Source organism: Homalodisca vitripennis, chromosome 1 (genome assembly GCF_021130785.1).
Source record: "Homalodisca vitripennis isolate AUS2020 chromosome 1, UT_GWSS_2.1, whole genome shotgun sequence".
Classification (NCBI taxonomy): Eukaryota; Metazoa; Arthropoda; class Insecta; order Hemiptera; family Cicadellidae; genus Homalodisca; species Homalodisca vitripennis.
In genome coordinates, this window is record NC_060207.1 from 98,961,390 (window position 1) to 98,973,451 (window position 12,062).

At 31.4% G+C, this 12,062-nt stretch overlaps 1 protein-coding gene across 2 annotated transcripts in view; it reads right to left on the reverse strand.

Annotated features, from left to right (window-relative positions):
* The window catches only part of LOC124367534 (dipeptidyl aminopeptidase-like protein 6), a 170,188-nt gene that overhangs the window by 103,379 nt on the left and 54,747 nt on the right, over positions 1-12,062 (reverse strand). The gene's annotated exons all lie outside the window — the stretch shown is intronic.

Below are 12,062 nucleotides of genomic sequence, written 5' to 3' on the forward strand. Positions count from 1 at the left end.
GTATAGGGGTAATATTCAATCTATACAATCAGCCCACTTATCGTTATTCTGAATGCTACATGGCTAGTTATATTTATTATAATACAGAATACTGTATTACATAGTGGCCAGTTCAAAAAGGTTCGAACTTTTTGTCTATAAACGTTTCGAAATGTATTTTAAAAATACAAATAATTTCAATCATTGTGAAACATGATGTAAATAAAATATATGTGTCGAAATAGCAACGTTACCTAGCAATACAAAATAGTTTCTTTTCTATTTTTAAATGTCCATCGCTCGTGTGTTTGCATTATGCACCCACCAATTAAAAAGAATGCATCCATGAAGTCTCCTGGTTAGTGTTCACACTGACGAATTGCGTTTACACAAAGAACTCATCAATGTTTTTTTACGTATAAATTTATTTTCATGTAATAATGATGTGTTTATTTACAAAGAGAATTTCCCAACTATGACATATTAAAAGTAGTGGATATAAGCTTGCTTTCATCCCAAATTTAAATTTAATATAAATAAAATCAAAATAAAAATAGTAAAAAGTTCAATTAAAAATACATATATTAAAAAGAAAACAATAACACTAAAATGTACTTATATTTATGGGAATGTTACATTTAAATCTACAAGAAACATAGCTAAAGTGGTGCAAAGCAGATGTAGAGCTTTAAGCCGTATTTATTTCAAAATAATTTTAATTATTGGCTGAATCATGTTAAATAAATACCTAGTGGAAGGATTAATAGAATGTCATGTAAGTAGCCCTTGGGGTTGGACAAAATAAGGTTAAAAAACAATAAGGCAGTTTTTTAGTAAATTATATTCATGAAAAAACAGAAAAGTTTCATAAACTAAACTGCTACAATGTCTCTTTGAAATAATTGGTTATTTTATACTAGTTCCGAACCATATAAACACCGTTTCAACGTTATTAAACGAGATGCTTCAGATAATCGTAAGGATGCATACAATAATCATTCTTTAAAATTGAAGATGATAGTTTGAAAATGTAAATTTTCCAATGCATCTGTGTAAGGGGACCAGTCACATGCAGATGGCGGTGCTGATTTTGTTGATACAGAATTGACAGTTGATGTTCAGCTGTTGACAGTTGCAATAAAAACCACCACATTTTAACATTTCCCAACACAATAAATTATTTTAGAAATTAGTACAGCCGAATAATGCATTCTAATAAAAATTCAAGCGATAGATAAGGAACGTAAAAGTTGCATTAAATACGATATTGTATGAAACGCGAATTAAATATATAGTTTGATTTAGAATGTTAAAACTTTATATGATGGTTAATGAGAAACAAACGTATAAACAAAATTTCCTTAATGAGAGTAAGAAGGAAACACAAGTATGAATGTCTAAGATATATTTGCAGTCAAATATCTTTCAAAATGGGTTTAATGCAGTTTAATTTCTACTGTTTAACCTACTTTTAGAGTCGATCAGTCACGGTATGAAGAAGCAGAACCACGCAGAAACAAGTGCCACCAGGTCATGTTTTCTCCACAAGATGGATAGCCAAGTTAGTGTCTTCAAAGCATCGTCAACATTTTGGTCGATGTCGTCAAGTATTCTGACCTAATTTTAAGGCTGATCCATCAAGTATGCATTAAACAAAGGGACTTAAGGAAACAATAACGTCACATTAACAAAGAAAACTCGCCCACTTCGACTCTACTCGGATTTTTCATGTAATTTGATTTGAATCTGTACAGTTGTACATAGGTGTCATATTATAATATAGAATCGATTGATGGCTGATAGCTAGCCATGCGTATCACTTTAAGAGTTGGAAAAGATTTTTCAGTCCGCGCACATGATATTGAAGTTCAAACTGTTCATTTTGTATGGTACTAAATTTCTACAAACAAGATGGAGTTCAAATACTATGAATGGTTCACCATGGACTTTGGCTGAGCAGCAGCAAAGTATTCCACTAAGGATAATATCTTAAGAACGAATTTAGCTGTAGGCTTGAAACTTTAATGGCTGAGTGGTAACAAAGCATATCACCCGTAGGACTGGAAAACTTTTACTTTAAATATCAATCCGTATGTTTGTCCTCACGATATATGGAAAACAAACTAACCTAAAAACTTTTACATCAAAGCTTAATTTCTTTATGGCGATCATTGAGATTCATAATAGTGCACATAACACTACGCCGGATATGAGTGAGCATTAAAAAAGCAGGGTAACCATGATTGCAACGAACAAATAGCAGAATAAATAAATTTTAAAAGAGAACCGAATGTAATAATATGAAATTTTAAACAATTTATATATTAACAAATGTAATCTAACTATCACAACACACACAATTTAATGTTTTAGTGAGTTTGCGTGTAACAAAATGTAAAAAGAAAATTCTGTATACTGTTATTGTATATATATATATATATATATATATATATATATATATATATATATATATATATATATATATAAAACTTTGCGTAAAATGTTTACATAGACAATAATGAATTTTATGATGTAAAAGCTTGACACGTTACGTATTTGTTAACTATGCGAATATCCATTATCTTTCCACAGGATATTCCTTATTCTACCCTTATCGAGAGTGGTCAGGTGTAATTCCACTATTAATATGAATCTAAATTTTAAATACAATATATTTACAATAAAAATAAATAGACAATAATATTATGAAATACATAACGTTATAAATTCCTTATTTTACAACATTGACCATTAAATTAAAGATTTTATTGGTGCGTGATCATATTTACATGTTTTTTTATATTTAGACTATAATATTTACTGTATAAGCTTTAAGAAAAAGAAATATTTTTTATAATATAGGCTTTTTTGAAATCTGTTCTGTGCCTTAATATCTTTTGACATTTCAAGATGGTGGTTACATGTATTAAAAAACCATACAATTTGGATAGATCACCCAATAAATATTCGGTAAACAAAAAATTTACAAAAAACTACAATAAAACGCATTAATTACTCTTTATGTTTTTGGAATTATTGTATTAAATATTGTGCTAAATTAAGAAATAAATTAATTTAAAATAAAGATATTGGTAGTAGAAAGATATTGATTTTATACAATTGAAGTCATCTTATATTGTATAAAATAAAGAAATTTCATATTGAAAATGTCTTGTCATGCATGTAGCTAAATAAGGATTACTGCAATATCAGCTTACTGCCTCGTTATATTATAAACTGTTAACTCTGAACTGGAAGGATTTCCACACTGTCACAACGACTTGTGAAGAAGCGAGTAACTCTCTACTGAAGAACCGAGAAACAGATTAATGATTCAGCTAAACACAATAATGACAAGCAGCATTAACTCGGATGCGGCTGTCAGCGTCATAAAACATTGGCCATTAACTGTCGACTGATGGCGCTTGCTTCTCTCTAATAGCAATGCTCCTAATGGATATTAAGACTGTTATACGTTAGGATAGAGAGGGATGTTAGAGTTTATCTAATGCAGCTTAAACCGAACTTGAACTGCAATAGTTTGAATGGATTTCTTCTTTGGCAGGTTCTAATTTCACTTTTAAGTAAAATAAAAAACTATACAGACACTGAAGCAAACAAACTTTAGGTAATAGAGAAATCGCATACCTGAGCTATGTTACAAAATAAAAGTGTTTATATTTGACAACACAAAAGTAATTTGACAACACAAATACTTGTTTTTTGGGACCTAAAATGTTTAGTATAATTTCTTCAATTATTAGTTTGTGAGAATATAAAGTTATTTTCAAAAACATTAAAGAAGTGGTTATTGGGTTTTGATAAATTAGATTTTCTTCTCTGCATAGATTCCTAGTTAATTAAAGAAAGTAACAGTAAATTTTAGTTTGAATTTATTTAAGTGGATTTTCATTTGCTTTGTAACTGCAGCAGCACACTTTTAATAAATTTTTTTAGGAGCTTATAAAAAAATCAAAGTTTTATTGAAATTTTCTCTGAGCTAAAAAATATTTTTGTAATAAAAGGAACCTCTCCACAGGCACTTGCCTCTAGAGGCCCTAGTTATTTTTGAAAATATTTCTTTTAATTTACGAGTGTTTTTGTTTTAATTTTATTTACAAGAATGTTACATTTTTATTTAAGTTTGCTCATTAGGTTTGTACATTGTGTATGCATTTGGTTGTTTAGGTTACTTTATTGATGTATTACATTGTGTATACCAATGTATATAATGTGTTATTGTAATATTTTCAAAAATAAATTCTATTCTATTCTATTCTATTCTAATTAAATGCAGCATTACCTTACTGTTTACCTTCTGTTAGGTAAGTAAACCATTATTACAGAGTAAATGTGCAAACTACAAAGATCAATAAATTGAAGATATGCTTTTGCATTTGCATTAAAATTATTATATTAATTGTTGCGAGAAAACAAATCAATGTCACCTGATTATTAAACCCGCTTTACATCTAGTCATGCTGAAGACATTACATCAATTTAAATTATACCCATGAATATTAATATTACCCATTTTTAAAGCCTGATACGAGATTGGCTCGATCAGATCAAAATGCCTGACAGCTATATCTGACTAGAAAGAAAATCAGAAACCACTCATGTCCAGAAAATTTATCAGTAAATTGATAAGTTCACGAGGCACTTTATTACGAGTATTTTATTTTAGATCAGTAACATTTTGTCATGGGCTACATTTTCACTGAAGAATTTCGTATCGTAAGCATGAATGAATCAGTCTATTCATAATTGTGCAATTTAAATGTAATAAATGTTTTAATACCGGATAGATGTCAAAATTCACTAGCAGGTCAAATTATTACTATACATATTTTTCATTCGAGATAGTTTTATTCTAATTTTAAATCTAATTGATTTGAAGATTTATAAGATACAGAATAAGATCAGAAGAACCATATATACTGCTATATGTATGGCAAATCTGCAGACATAGTGAACATATTTCCTTTACATTTGTTGCTTGGACGTGACCTTTTCATACACAGGACCACAATGACAGGCTGCTCGTGATTAAGTTTATCTATTTGAATAATATTCTGCATACAGATTCTTAGCTGTTTAAAACATTACGACTATTCTTGTCAGGAATATTTATGTGCAGCATTTTGATGAAACTAACATAATATTTCATATCAGACACCTAGAAATTTCACTTTGAACTGACAGTTGTCTGACAAAAGGTTATTAACTTCGTCACTTAGTAGTGATGGAATTGTTCAGGGGAATAGAAAGTACATTTGCAGTTGAGTATCGGCATCATACATACGAACTAAAATTGTTATCCTTTAAGACAATGATAATAGCAAAAAAAGTTACAAAGCCCATTTATTGAGCGGGAATTATTTAGTTTTTTAATTAATATTTAAAATTTACTTTTTCAGTCTACTATTTTTAAAAATTCAGAATAAACATTAATAAAAAAATGTTTAATTTGAAATATTTTTTAAACTTCGGTATTTAAAACATTTAAAAACCAGTTAAAGAAAAGTCCAAAATTTGGGCAAAAAAGTCTCTTTCCCACAAATTTTCTAAAGGAATTCCTTGATCTAAGCTCAATAAAAATGTTTACCCATCTTTATAATAGGTAATTAAAACAACTTAATACTTATTTTACAAACTCATTTCTTAAACATTTTGGCACTCTGAAATTGCAGTTTATAGTAATTACCATTTATTTTCAATAAAATGCCCAGAGAAATGAGACTCTGGACGATTTCTCATTGAATTTATATTTACATTTTAATGTTTCTCAAATATCATCTCCATGGACCATTTTGGTTCATTTTTTAAGTTTAAAATATGGAAGTAGAAGTATTATACGATTTGGTACAATTGGTACGCGTAGCGTGACATATGCCTAACTTGTGAGAATAATGACGTGATAGTGTGAAATGAGCTTTTTAGGGAATTTATTTATATTCAATAATATAAGTTCTTGTTAAATAACTAAGAGGAAAAAATATATATAACTTCAGAAAGTAAAGCATGTTTAATTTAATAGTGGATGTACATTTTTAATTGTTTGTATATTACAAGTGATATTGTTAACATAAACATAGTTGTATTTAAAAACAAATATTACATTTGCTCTATATGCTGTTGCTACTTTAAAAATAAATAACACAAATAAAGAATTATAGTTTAGAAGTTTCAATTTTGGGATCAGTAACTTAGTTTAGTTAATGTTTCATTTAACAGGTACAAATTTGAATAAAAGTATATGCAAAAAATGTAAAATGTAGCAATCAGAATTGTATTAAAAAACGAATGTGCTATCGACCCGGTTTCACAGCGCCCTCATTCTAACCTGTTCAACAGATACAAAGCTCATTTCTCACCTGTCACTTGCACTGTAATACCACGCCTCTCAATCTGAATAAATCATGCTTCAATCTAATGCATGTGCTCTTCACACGTATCTAATGGTGTCAGGCGTGGGATTGCCACTTTGATAGATCGCTCTTGATTGTAGATAGGGAAGATAGTGACGTCATACTCCTAGGTAGACAATGATAATCAGTTCACTCAGTAAAAGCATCTGTCGGCCATAACCAAACTGTGAGCCACGTATCTGGAAGGTTGCTAAACACTATAGGCATAAAAAAACCCGTACTGGATTCCATCCTTACTCTGGGCAAGTGCTGCACCGGGATACCTCTTCCAGATTCGTGAGCCTCTCACAGACACTTTTTGGATGATGTAGTTAGTAACAGGCATGTACTCATTTCCATTGGAAAAGATATGCAGTAATTTTATACACTTGCTTGGGAAACATTTTACATAAACAAATTTGAAGAAAACCGTATTAATAATAAAGATGGACCTATTGAAAATGTAATTCTACTCTCATAACGATCCATAATAAAATTAAAATTTTTATCACATTCAAACAGTTTATACTGGCTAACTATTTTATTAAATCCTTTACCATATTTTATTTTCGTAATTATTGTTAAAAAAAGTAAATATTTATTCATTTGTAAAGTTACCTGACGATGGATTCCTCGATTCTGAAAGGTCCCACAAAATTAAATTAATATTGGAGAATGTGTTGTAATTCACTAGTAGTAATAAATTAAAATATTTCCAATGGTCCAAGAATCTTTATTACACTTTTGCCATGTAAAAGTGGTCAGAATACAAGTGGTGTTCAATAATGTTCAGCTTTTACTGCGCAAGGGGTTTAACTCTTCACAATACAAGTACTTTATAGTAAGGTTAAAACAATAAATCTGTTTCTTGCCGAGTAAAGAACCGTCTTAACTCAAACTCAAGAACTCTTAAACATTAAAGAAACGTTAGCAACCACAAATCTCCTATATTTGAAAAGTTTTTGAAAGTTAACTCATTAACTCCATGTATTTTCGTGCTCAAAGTGGTAAAAGTACAAAACTAATCAGCTTCAGACAAGCGAGGCCGCTCACTCAATTTCCGGACCCTCGTGAAACCCAGGATACTTTCCCTTTCAGTCCACATTGAGCAGCACACTGTCTTCTATACACTATTCTAGAATAATACATCATAACATTTCAATAAAATGAAAACAATATTCGGATTTCATGATTTTAAATACTTGTTTGGTTTTTGACACTTATTACAAGTACTATAAGTTGTTATTACATTTACAATAAAGAAAACTTATTGATAAGTTTACGTATACCGAAGCAATTTTATTACTATTGTTTCTCAATTAGTAATTAACGTAGAGGCTACTAATTTACAAATTTGATCACCTTAAAAACTTTGTTTTAAAATAGATTACACAAATTTGAAATGATACTTAACGATATATGATAAATAATAATGAAAGTATGAACGGCTTCATGGTGTAAATATATTGAGGCTGAACGCAAAATTTCAAATCTATAGTTCATTTCATTCTTGAGAGTCCTGTGAAAGATGAAAATCATATATAAATGAAATTTTATATCCTTATAGCAGACAAAAGAGCAACGAGTAAGTAATAGGTTTTAATGACGCTCAACAAAATTATATGGTTGGAAATACAACATAACACATCTTATTCTTGTAATGTAAAGTTTGATGCAAAATTTGAAGTTTCCAGATAAAATCCTTCTCGTGATATGTTTCCACATGATACATTAACATTTTTCTTACATTTCTCAGTGTTAAAATAATAATGGATCCGGAGAACTGAATATAATACAATGCAAGAGTAAGGTGATAACCAATTTTGTCACCGTTGTTTAACACTGATTTTACACTTAATTGTTTCCTTTTACTCCATAAATATAAATATCACATAGTAAAATATCATATGAATGTACACAGTTTGCTTACATATTGATTTATTTTGCTATACTGTCGGTGCTATTGCGGTTTTTTTGTTCTGTTGGGACAAGAATCTTATAAACTGCACTTAGTCCTATAAGAACATTTTCAATGCTTCTGGAGTGACAGGATATTCAGTATGGGTAAGGTTAGGAGGTAGGGGCCGCCTCCAATCGAGATTCATGAAAAAGAATTAGGGCACTAATTACAAAGTCATCTTCCCCCGGAAGAAAGGGAGGCCAGCTCTGAACCAGCCCCTCCAGTCAAAGCAGACAGGGGGCACACTCTTGTAGAGGCTAGCAAGAACCTCTGACAGTTAGGGAACAAACCCACCAAACATCTCTCGCAGTAGACGACCTATCAACCACCCTTGCCCATGCACCCCAGAATCTCGACATTTGCGGTTAGTGATGTGCCACTCCTAAACATCCATAACGTTACCCAGATTTAAGTGCTCATTGGTATTTGCTGTGACCAGTGGTAGGTTTAACTGGAAGGTATAAACCAGCCAGAAGTGATCCCTGCTAGGTATGCCGTACGGTTACTCAACTAAGAAATATTCGCTAACGGTCAGCCAATACCCAAGGAGTGACATACTCTATCATGGAACTCACTGTTCTCCACATGGAAATGAAGAGTCACGTAACGTTTCAAGACTATATGGACTATATGGTCACTGCATTCATCCCGAGATATCCGGCACATCAATGACATTTTGAAAACTCTTCAACTTTAAAGCCCCTTCGCTGACGCTCAGCCAATTTTTCCACGATAAACGGCATATTAATACAGCGGTGTCGGATATGCTCTCAATCACGTATTGATGGTGCTATTGTAAACACCTCAAACATAAAAAAGGCAATCTTGAACTGTGTTAAGCAGCTCAGTGAATTGGACTATTGCGTAATACTTAAGAAATAAAAACTAACTTACATGTTGTAAATACAGACTCTGCAAAAAAGAATACGAGACCGGGATTTTGAACGGCCGTTATATAAAACCTACTCCAGATAAATAAACGTCAATTTTAAGTCGAAATAACTCAATTTTGTCCTCCGTGTAGCATGGGAGGAAACGTTGACATTGGCGTGGGCAAAACAGCTGCGCGGTGACAGGCCGCTATTGTGAATGACGACGCCTGGATCCAGTCGCGAGTACGATGTTTACGGCGTAACAAAAAGGAACAGCGAAGAAATCCAACAATTTTGCTTCATAAGCCCACAAAATTTATATTTCGCTTGTGATTGACTCGTGGAGCTTCTCCGGATATCAAACGATATTCTTCACAAGGTATTTTGTACATTAAAATTTAAGATTTACGAGACTATTCGTTGACGAATACTTTCTACTTTTACGTAGACAATTTCTATTACTAAAAAAGTAAATGTCTATGATGTCACGCAATTTTTTGGCAGTCACCGATAAATTAAGAAATTCTCTAACGAGTATAAAATTACGAGCAAAGCCTCAGGATTCTGCAAAAAAATGCTATTAAACCATTAAAAGTCTAAATTTACTGCAAGAAATAAATGGAAATGATTCGGACAGTCTATGCAATTCTGCGAGTTGCACATAATCTGACAAGAAGCTAATATTGTATTTTATGAAACCATTATCAGAGAGACGAAGTAATTTCATAGGTGAATATAAGGTTAACGGTGATTAATTATTACTGAGTGTTAATTACCATATACAATCATAGCTTACGTGGACGGTGGCAATGAATTTCGAATGATTGATAATATAATTAAAATCGTGAAATATTAATTCTGTTATGGTGTTGAGAGTCGTCTTCTGTCACAAAAATTTAAGTCGACACTTGCAAGACGAGAAGATGACTAACGTACTTCCGCAGATAAATCATGAAACATGACCAATAATTGATCACAATGGCTCCTTTATAACATAACATGATATTATCTTCTTCCTAAATTATTTTCCTTGCTGAATATTCTTAAAGTTCTTCTTATAATTAGATAACATTATAGTGTAGAAGTATATAAATGTTTGATGGAACTAGAACTTGAAAACCTAGACGTCTTTAATGATATTCTACAAATCCATATTAGGGGACAACTCTAAAACTTTCTGGTTTGGGTGTATGGGAGGAATTTATACCGCTGGATATGTGTTTTAAGAGGTTAGAATTGAAAACTAGTCCAAGGAAAAGTTGATATGACAGAGTTAATCAAGCTTCCTTGGAGTATGGAGAGACTGTTTAAATGAAAACTTGTATGAATGGACTCGCAGACGGGTAGTATTGAATCGCCTCCTCAATCCTCAGATATTACGTCATAGATTTCTCGGTGTAGAGCATACCTTAATGAGCTTCATAGTGGCAAGATTGAAAACAAATTAGAGTTTGAGCAGAAAAACTAAATAACAATTTCAAAATCTCTAGTCTAAAAAGGTTTTCAAAATAATTTTGATAGTCAGTTTTCAGAAGATATGATGTTTGGTTAAAGGACATTGACATACCTTTTCTAAGTTCGTTCAACTCCATTGGCATTTGAATTGTTTGGTAATAATGAATAAAAGAAGGTTTGACATCTAATTTCTGACCTAACCTGTAAAACTAGTAGAAATCTGAAAATAGAATTCTATACTACGATTTATTATACATTTATAATTATAATACCAGTTACCACCAGCATTACACGCGATTTACGATAGAATAATAGATATGTAATAGGCATATGTTCGAATGGCTTAATAAAAACTCCAGAAAATACATTATGGTCACGGCGAAATTTTCCATTTTTATCTCCTTCACTTTTTATTGAAAAGTGGTTTAAAAGTTTAAAAAAATTGTCTCTGGATTGTGGACTTGCCGGATATAAAATCACCGGCAGTATTACTGCTGGGCTTGACCCTCAGGATAGAGAATGGTACGGGTTCATAGTTGCAATAATTAATTATTGAGATGTGTTAGGAATATATAACAGTTAATAATTTACATTAACTTCAAAGATTTTTCAAACATTGAGGTAATCAAACATTGAGGTAAAATCAATGTGTTCAAAATTTACAATTTTTGGAGAAATTCTACTACTATAAATCTGAGAGAATGAGATTAGAAGCGGATCACGTTGTTTGCACTTATTATATTAATTGTTTTAAATAGTCTTTAAAGACTGGTTAGTTGTTAAAAATATATGAACACCAACACAAGGAGACACAAACACTAGGAGACACACAAAAACAAGTAACACAAACACTTAAAGAAAGTAAAATCAGGTTTCAGGGTAGGATTAAATAAATGCATCACTAGCTGCTTAATTTACGATTGAAAAACAATCACTTTTTTATTTTGAATTGTTTAAGTTACACGTGCTAATGCACTGCAAGTTTAACTTTTAGGTTATATTCATATTCCCATAACCTTCACGAACCAGGGTTGGGTTGGAATGGAACAGTCTGTAGGTGTAACTACCGTACGCTGTAGTTTTGTGATTAACAGCTGGTGCAATACAGTTTTTTGTAACCGGAGAGACCGGTGGGGGGAGTAAGTTAGGAAATTCATCCCTTTCCATGAATGCTGCATATGGTATACCCTCACGTGATTCTTAAATCTAATCATTTTAAGTATAATAAAATGTATGCTATATTAATTAATCTCGAACTGTAATATAACGTTGCTATGATTATCAGTGATGTGCTGCTGGTCTTGGATTAATTTGATTGAAGGCAGCGGTATTGATGTATAAATAAGTAGTCACTTTTTGATCGCTGTCATGGATTTGCCCACTTGT